Source organism: Cetorhinus maximus, chromosome X, assembly GCF_964194155.1.
Source record: "Cetorhinus maximus chromosome X, sCetMax3.hap1.1, whole genome shotgun sequence".
Lineage (NCBI taxonomy): Eukaryota > Metazoa > Chordata > Chondrichthyes > Lamniformes > Cetorhinidae > Cetorhinus > Cetorhinus maximus.
This window is the reverse complement of record NC_135917.1, coordinates 16,040,622-16,049,227: the sequence shown is the minus strand read 5'-3', so window position 1 is coordinate 16,049,227 and position 8,606 is coordinate 16,040,622. Positions and strand designations below refer to the sequence as shown.

The following is an 8,606-nucleotide window of genomic DNA, read 5'->3' as shown; positions in this document are numbered from 1 at the left end:
GATAAGCATTGATGTCATTGAATGGCAGAGCAGACTCGATGGGCCAAATGGCCTACTTCAGCTCCTACGTTTTACAGTCTTATGGTCCTATGATTGAATGCCCAAGGTGAATGAGTTGGTGGATTGATGAATGAATGGATTGATAAATGCATGGGTGGATGGAAAGTTGGATAAAATACTTTAAGAGCTGGCTGGGGCCATTGATTTCCAGTAATGAAAAAAGTCATAAATGGAGAATTTTTTCCCAATAATTTAAATATTGTATTCCATAACTCCCTTTGCCTTTTCTGAGAAAACTATAAACCAATGGATTTGGTAATAGTTATGAATAATTTATGTGAATATTCTTCAAATGTGTTTGTAAACCTTGCTGAATTGGTACATTATTTGAATGAAACTGGAGTTCCATACTGCCATACTTTACTTCATGGACATTTGGTGCAAAATCACGGACCATATAGTACTAAATGACCAATTTTAATGCTTTTTGATGTAAGCAGAAAATCTACCCGAGCATTTAGTGTGTGCCCTATAACATTGATGTTACACCCTCAGCCTCATTTTGGTCAGACAGGCTGACTTGTGCCCTTCTACTGCTCTCTGCCTCTGAACAACATACCCTCCTCGAAAACGGAAGCTCTCGATACTACATGGCTCCTCCTTCTAAAATGGACAGTCTACATTGATTCCACCCAGTCAGTTGAAACTCTCGTTACATTTTCCATGCCCAGGGATACTGCAGCCACATGGTGCACCCCCATTGTCATCCTGGCTGTGGTCAGTTAGCACGTATAGACTAAGGATTGAGCGTGGAACCTTCCTGGACTGTATAGCTGAGTGCCAAACCACATGCATTCATTCATTCATACATTTACGTGGCTCATTTGGATTGGAATCAACTGTGATCCTAGAGTCATTCACAAAGTCTATTCAAGTGTAAAAAGGGATTACGAGTGCAGTATTTACTGCCTCATTACTGTGAGTCCCTGCTGTCTAGTTATGCTAATTGCCCAGTGTTTAATCAGCACTGCCTTTGGATTCCGCTTCACAGTTGGTTAATCAAAGCTAACCTCATAGCATCTTGGTGTAACATTCTGCACCCCTGCTGTTTCCAGCTATCCTGGTTTACAAGCAGCATTTCTATTTTTACTTGTCTTATTTGTCTCTGATTGATTGTTGATCTTCACCACCGGCTCATTAACTCTTGGATCGTGCTGGTTCCCTTGATGAAATGTCTAAAGCTACAGCAGGCTTGGTGTGGAGCAGTGAGTGGCCCCTGGGCCTGTCAGGATAATCTTGCTGGATTTGCATCAGCTCACTTTGCACAAGCCTGTCCACGTTCAATGGTCAACTAGTTAAGTATGTTATTGTATGAAACAGGGTGAGGACTTGTTTGCAGCACCATCTGTTGGCACCTGTCTAAAGACTGAGGGCTCAAGAAAAAGACAAATAATTTAATTCCACCCCTCTCTTGCAGCACTGATTCCTTCAGAGGCCCAGTTCTACGGCCACCAGCGAACCAAGTTGTCAATTTTCAAGTGGCTATTTGACCATGATGGGCATCTCGGTCAAGCCCAAACACGTCCTCATCCTTCATTTGTTTTCTTTAAAAGACTCGCAGTATTGGTTGCTGTAAACTCTCACACAATAATACTGTCATTTGAGAAATGAAGATGAAATCAAACTCATGGCAAACTGCGTGAAAGAGAGAAAGGAAAGAATTAAGGGGCAATTTTCCATTTGGGGTCTGAACCCCAAAGTCTGGATCAAATGCAGGTCCCAACCCGTCAGGAACAATCACCCCAACAGTGACTTATGCAGGATTGGCCAATTAGGGGCCAGAAGATGCACTTGCCATCCAATTAAGGACAGCGGCAGGATCTTGCAGCTGGAAGGCCAACAGAAGTCCCTCTAGCACTGGTAAGGGAGAGAGAGGGCACCTCTGTCTTAAGGCACCTTTTCAGCACGTTTTACAATACTGAAGAAAAGAAATGGCCACAGCTGTCAGACCACCAGGGTGGAGCAGCAAACCCCTCCACAGGGCAGCCTGTGGTGGCAGCTGTGCCCAGGTCAGTATGGCAGCTGCACAGGAGCCTCAAAGTCTTCCTAGAGTGCAGTATCCACCCCCCCCAACCCCGGGTCTGCCACTGGGAGGCTGCTTCCAGGTAGCTGCCATACTCTTGACACTGGAGCAGGGGTGCGGAGGTCAACTGGAAAATTCCAGTTAGCCTCTGATCAATGGCCTTAATTGGCCTTTTAATTGAGCTAACAAGCTACCCATCACCTGCAGGAGGCTAGCCATTTTGCGCCTAACCCGGCTTCCAGGTAAAAGGTCAGAAGTCGGGACTCTGGTGAGGAACCAACATGCTGGCTGGCATCAGACAATTCCATGCCAACCTGCCTCCATTCTTGCCCCCATATCGACGCCAAAATTGGGACCAATATTGACACTGTTGGACTCCTGATCTTGGGGTGCTCAATCTGTCAGACTGGAGTGTTTCAGTGAGGACAGTGCTAGAAATCCCTGTTTGATACTAGAGGAAAAACATCAGGCTTGTGTGACATTTATCTGTTGTCTGTTTTAATGTAGGTGTTAACCCATTTATCTAATTCAGCATCAACTGAACAGTGAGTGCACCAGAACGCAAGATAGATACAGGAGATGGATGTCATTCAGTCCGTCCATGTACCAAAGGCCTGACATTCACACACGACGTCATCGCACTGTATGTTCAATAAGTCTAAGATTTTTACTTCCACTGCCTCAGCCAGAGACCATTCCAAGTGTCAATCACTCTTTGTGTGAAGGAGTTCTTTCCTATTCATAAGATTCTTGGGAACTTTGGTCTGATTGATGTTCAACTTGCTTTAACCTGCCATCCTGTTCATTATCTAATAAGCAATGACTGACTATCCTCCCAGGGGAGGAATTTGTTTTAGGGTCATGAGAGCTCCAAGAGAACATGGTTGATGATAGATGCTTGGAATCAAGTTATGCCCAGTGGTAAATTTGATAATCTGATACTTGAACTAAGTTCTCCAAGACACTGTTAATGACTGACTCAGAAACCTCCTTCATTAACAGAGCCTAGAGGAATAGACTTGTATCTGGCACCAAGATTCTTCCCATTTGGCTCCAAATATCCCTGCAAAGCAAAACCATGCACCTAGACTCTTCTTGCAGGACACCACCAAGACTGAGAAGAGAAAGAAAAGGAATTTGCATTTCTATAGCACCTTTCACCTCCTCCAGCAGTCCCAAAGCATTTCACAGCCAATGAAGTACTTCTGAAGTGAGTCACTGTTGTAACATCAGGAAATGTGCAGCCAATTTGCGTGCGGTAAGGTGCCAAAAACAACAGTTAAGATGAATGACCAAATAATCTCTTTTGGTAGAGGAATAAACAGTGGTTAGAACACTCCGAGAACATGCCTGCTATACTTCAAACATTTTCATGGGATTTTTTTACATTCACTTCAGCAAACTAAGAGAGCCGCAGCTTTCAACGTTTCAAGCAAAATACAGCACTTCCAACCGCTTAGCAATCCTTCATACTGCACTGGAGGTTACACCACGTCAAAGATGCAGCAGAATTCACTAAAGCAGAAAATCCCAGCCACGTATTCATAATGCAGACTGGAAATTTCCTCACAGCCGCCCTCACTCCACCACACACTTCCATCAAATCGTGGAATCATGCAGCCACAGACAGAGGCCATTTGGCTCATTATGCCTGTTACGGCTCCTTGAGAGAGCTATCCAAATAATTCCACTCCCCCTGCCCTTTCTCCGTAGCCCTGCAACTTTCTTCCCATCAAATATCTATCCAATTTCCTTTGGAAAGTTACCATTGAATCTGTGTCCAACTCCCCTTCAAGTAGTGCATTCCAGATCATAACAACACTCTGCATAAAAATTACTGACCCTCCTGCCAGTGGGAACAGTTTCTCTCTATATAACATTGTGACTTTGAACACCTCTATTAAATTTCCCATAACCACCTCTACCCTAAGGAGAATAATCTCAGCTCCTCCAGTCTCTCCACATAACTGAAGACCCTCATCCCAGGCACAATTTTGGCACCTGACACCCATTATTATGATATACAGTTTTTTGTCCACATTTATACACAGTCCTCATTGCCATTCCATATTATGTATAATCCCCATTCATGTATGTTTCATATTTTCATGACAGGAAAGTATCCCCCTCATAAACTATTATTATTAATCTTGGCTGATAAGCTTTTTGGGTACTAAGGGAATTCAGGCATATGGGGATAGTGCAGAAAGATGCAGTTGAGATAGAAGATCAGCCATTATCTTATTGAATGGCGGAGTGGACTCAAAGGGTTGAATTACCTACTCCAGCTCCTGCTTATGTTCTTATGAAATCTCATCTGCCAGTATGTTTATAATTCTGAATGCTTTGCAGTCCACAAATGAACTTATTCTCACCTATTGCTCAAACCCTGGCCTACAACAATTTTGGTAAACCTCATTCTTGACCCCATTTGCTCTTCTTGGAAGACAAGGCGTTCGTTTAAGACATTGTCATATAAAACCACATTGCACCAATCACTTTCAAATTGATGGACCCCTGATTTCAAAGAGTTCCGTATCAATCACTATGCAGAGAGGTTCTAGGATGATGAACAATAAGGACAGTGACAAGTAGACCAAAGACACTCATTTCGCACAGGACAAACCTCATGTCATGAATTTGAATGGGTCACCTCTTGCCTTGTGAGAACCCATGAAGTACATTGGATTCTGGCTGCAAAAGTACACAGTCGCCAACCAATTCTGACAACCATCTTGTAATGAAGATCAAAGGCTGTGTCACAGTTACTGCAATGAGGAGCTCTCTTGTACTCTGCAGTGTTTAATTATCAGTGCTTCATTTTCAGACCAAAGCCTGGAGGTTGCTGTTGGGAGTTTTAGCATATTTGAGCATGTTTCAAATAAATGGGTTAGCACCTCCATTAAAATAGCAGAGGAATGTCACCCAAATGTGTTTGTCTATTCATGTTGTTCACAATCATTTCTGGACTGAACAAGCAGTAAAAGAGAAAAAGGAACTTAATACAAGAGTCAAGAGAAAAAGTCCATTATCGGGTATGCATGATGCACCATAAAATTTGATTTTTATCCTGCTTGATACGGTAAAGGTTGTATGGTGCAGTAAACACATTATATATATATATATATATGTTACTGGGAAATGCATCAAATTAAGTGTCAGCTGTCCAAACATTGGGGGGCCAATACATACGCTCAGAACAACCACCGCTCTCCCTCCCCTCCAGAAAATAAATCCAGTGCATGGTTTGCAGTCTCCCCACTTCTAGTCCTGCCATTGCATGACTGGTGGGAGTATAAGGAGGTGAAAACTTAAAAGGAACAAGAGAGGAGAGTCTTGAGAAAGAATTGACCCCCAGCCAAGATGTAGTTATGTCTTTGTTCTTGATTGATTCAATAACATCTGTGCTAAGTGGGTGAATTACTCCAGTCTTGTATGTCAAAGAGAATTTCTGATAAAGAAACTCCTTACCTGATGCCAAACACATGTCTGTCGGTTTCATTACTCCACAGGAATATAGCTTACCTTGATTAGCCAACTTCCTCACACAGCTCTCTCTCCTGTCTCCTGTGTTAAAAAAAGCAAATTACTTATTATTTTCTTGTTAAAAGGCAATCACGTCAAACTTTTACAACTTTGTCCAGACAAAACTTACCTCTTCAACCGTGCATTCCATCACCTTTTTTAATTCTACCAGCTCCGCTGTGAAACATTGGGACATTGTGCAACAAATAATAAACGGTTTGGTAGTTATATTAAGAAAAAAAGGCAATTGAGGGATAGAGTGGGGACACTGAAATTGGGTTCCGGTGAGGGCGTGACAGCTGATGCAGCACTGGCCATAAATGTGTTAAATCATTCGGCAGAATTTTACGTCCCTCGGGCAGGCGTGTGCACAACCTGATTGGGCATAAAATAGCACACAATATTTCAGTTAGCAGGCGCGCGCAAGAGTCAGCGGCGCAACCGCCGACAATTAAGAGGCCTATTAAGGCCATTAATCAATTAATTAACTGTTATTTTTCGCTACCCGCCATAACGGTTGGCAGAGCTTCCCTGGTGGTCTAGTGGTTAGGGTTCGGCGTTCTCGCCGCCGCGAACCGGGTTCGATTCCTGGTCAGGGATTGTAGAGTTGTTGCATTCGTAGGAGCGAGTGCTGATGATTTATTGTGCTCGCTTCGGCAGCACATATACTAAAATTGGAACGATACAGAGAAGATTAGCATGGCCCCTGCGCAAGGATGACACGCAAATTCGTGAAGCGTTCCATATGAAATAACGGTTGGCAGGCAGGCAAAGTGGCCAGGCAGCCTTTGCATTTTTGAAGAAAACTCATCCATGGGCAGGGTGAGGTTTCTGACATTAATTTTAAAAACATGTTTTGACAAAATTTTTATTATGTCTATGTTCATGTGAGTGAGTCCTATGTGGGGACATTTTTCTCCCATTTTCCATATCTTTATTTAAGGGTTTTATATTCTTCAGCTCCCTGAGGCAGCTCTCCCTTTAATGCTGCCTGGCCGTTTATTGGCCAGCCAGGGTGAAATCGCGGTTGGAGGACAATCGCGAGCGATGGACCCTTTCCTGGCCGCTCCCAGGCCTGCCCACCACGCCCACCCGACAACTCAAAAATCCTGCCCATGGTTTTTCCTTTTGCTTTTACCAAGGAGAAGATGGGGAAGGATTTATCTGAAAGAGGAACTTGTGCCTGGTAAGGTGTGACACTCTTCACATTACAACCGCCTTGGTTGCTGAACAGCTACACAAACTTAAGATAAATAAATCTCAAGGACCGGATAAGATACATCCAAGGATCCTTTCGTAAATAAGGGAGGGGAATGTAGGAACTCTGGCACAAATCTTCCAAATTCCCTGAATACTGGAGAGCTGCCCAGGGACTGGGGAAAGGCAGATATTAGTCTCTTTTTTTGACCCAGGAAATGACAGATCAGTGAGTTTGAAGTTCATTATCGATAGAGTTATTAAAGATGATAGGACATTCTATTACAGATAGAAATTAGATCATAAAAGATAGGCAACATGGATTAATGAAAGGGAGATGATGTCATTTAACTTTTGGTTTCATTTGAGGGTATGACAAAGGAGCTGGGCAGGGATAAGGCAGTGGATGCGGCAGTCTTGGGTTTCAGTACGGACTTTGGTACAATTCCTCTGGAGGTGCTGGTACTGAGAATAAAGGAAGTGTGAATAAGTGGAAACATCTTGCATCAATGGTTGGCCGATAGAGCCAAGACACCTTGTTTATATCGCACTGTTAGCAGCTAGTGTCCTTCTGATGTACACAGTCTTCGGTCCCGATATTTGCCCATCCCCAGAGAAGCAGAGGTCCTGCTGATCTTAATGGTCAGAGCTCATCATAAGTTTTCTGAACCAGTTCCCACCCAGTAGCAGGCCAAATTGACAACCTGGCATGGTGGCCAGGAGGAGAAAAGCTAGCAGCAAGAGGCTGCAACCAGGGACCCGTAGGGGCCGCCCCCAGTAATCGGGAGGGAGGGTCAGCCAACCAAGCTTGGTGGGGAGAGAGGCCACAACCGGCCAGGAAGAGGTCGAAGGCTTCATTGAGGGACTGGGGGGAAACACTCCTGCTATACCAGCCCACAAGGAGTGCTGTAAAAGGCAACCCTCGCCTCCCTTTCACTGCCGCCTTTCCCGACTAATGGGAAAGTCCTATAGCAGCAGTGAATTTGAAATCAATCTCCGAATTACACTGTGGGACAGTCACCACAGTGGACCATAAGCCTTACTTAAATACTCCTTAAAAGAGAAATTCCCATATTTAAACAACAACTCCAAACAAATGGCCAGCTTAATAACTCTTCTCTTCCTCTGCCACAACAGATTTTGCCTGCCATGAGCATGACATTGCCCTGGAACTACACAAAGCAAGTGGGTTTTTGATATTTATTTTTTCACAGGATATGGATATCATTGGCTGGGTCAGCATTTATTACCCATCCCTAATTTCCCTTGAGAAGGTGGTGGTGAGCTGCCTTCTTGAACCGCTGCCGTCCATGTGGTGTAGGTACACCCACAGTGCTGTTAGGAAGGGAGTTCCAGGATTTTGACCCAGCGACAGTGAAGGAACGGTGATATATTTCCAAGTCAGGATGGTCAGTGACTTGGAGGGGAACTTCCAGGTGGTGGTGTTCCCATGTGTCTGCTGCCCTTGTCCTTCTAGGTGGCAGAGGTCGTGGGTTTGGAAGGTGCTGTCGAAGGAGCCTTGTACAAGCCCTGTGCAAAAGCAAAGTACTGTGGACGCTGGAAATTTGAAATAAAAACAGGCCAGTCTAGAAAGCTGTCATTTTAGTTCTCCACTTTACTTTCACTTCAACCTCTCTGTCCTTGTCCTCCTGCAGTGTTCCAATGAAGCTCAACGTAAGCTGGAGGAACAGCACCTCATGTTTCAATTAGGCACTTTACAGCCTTCAAGGCTCAATACTGAGTTCAACAAATTTAGATCATAACCTCTGCCCCCATTTGGTTGTTTTTTCTTTGCTGGCTT

At 44.0% G+C, this 8,606-nt stretch overlaps 1 non-coding gene across 1 annotated transcript; it reads left to right on the top strand.

Moving 5' to 3' along the window:
• The first annotated feature begins 6,252 nt into the window (after positions 1-6,252).
• LOC144672785 (U6 spliceosomal RNA) lies at positions 6,253-6,359 on the top strand. The gene has a single exon (XR_013574173.1). It is a non-coding gene; the product is annotated as a U6 spliceosomal RNA (small nuclear RNA).
• Positions 6,360-8,606: the final 2,247 nt, after the last annotated feature.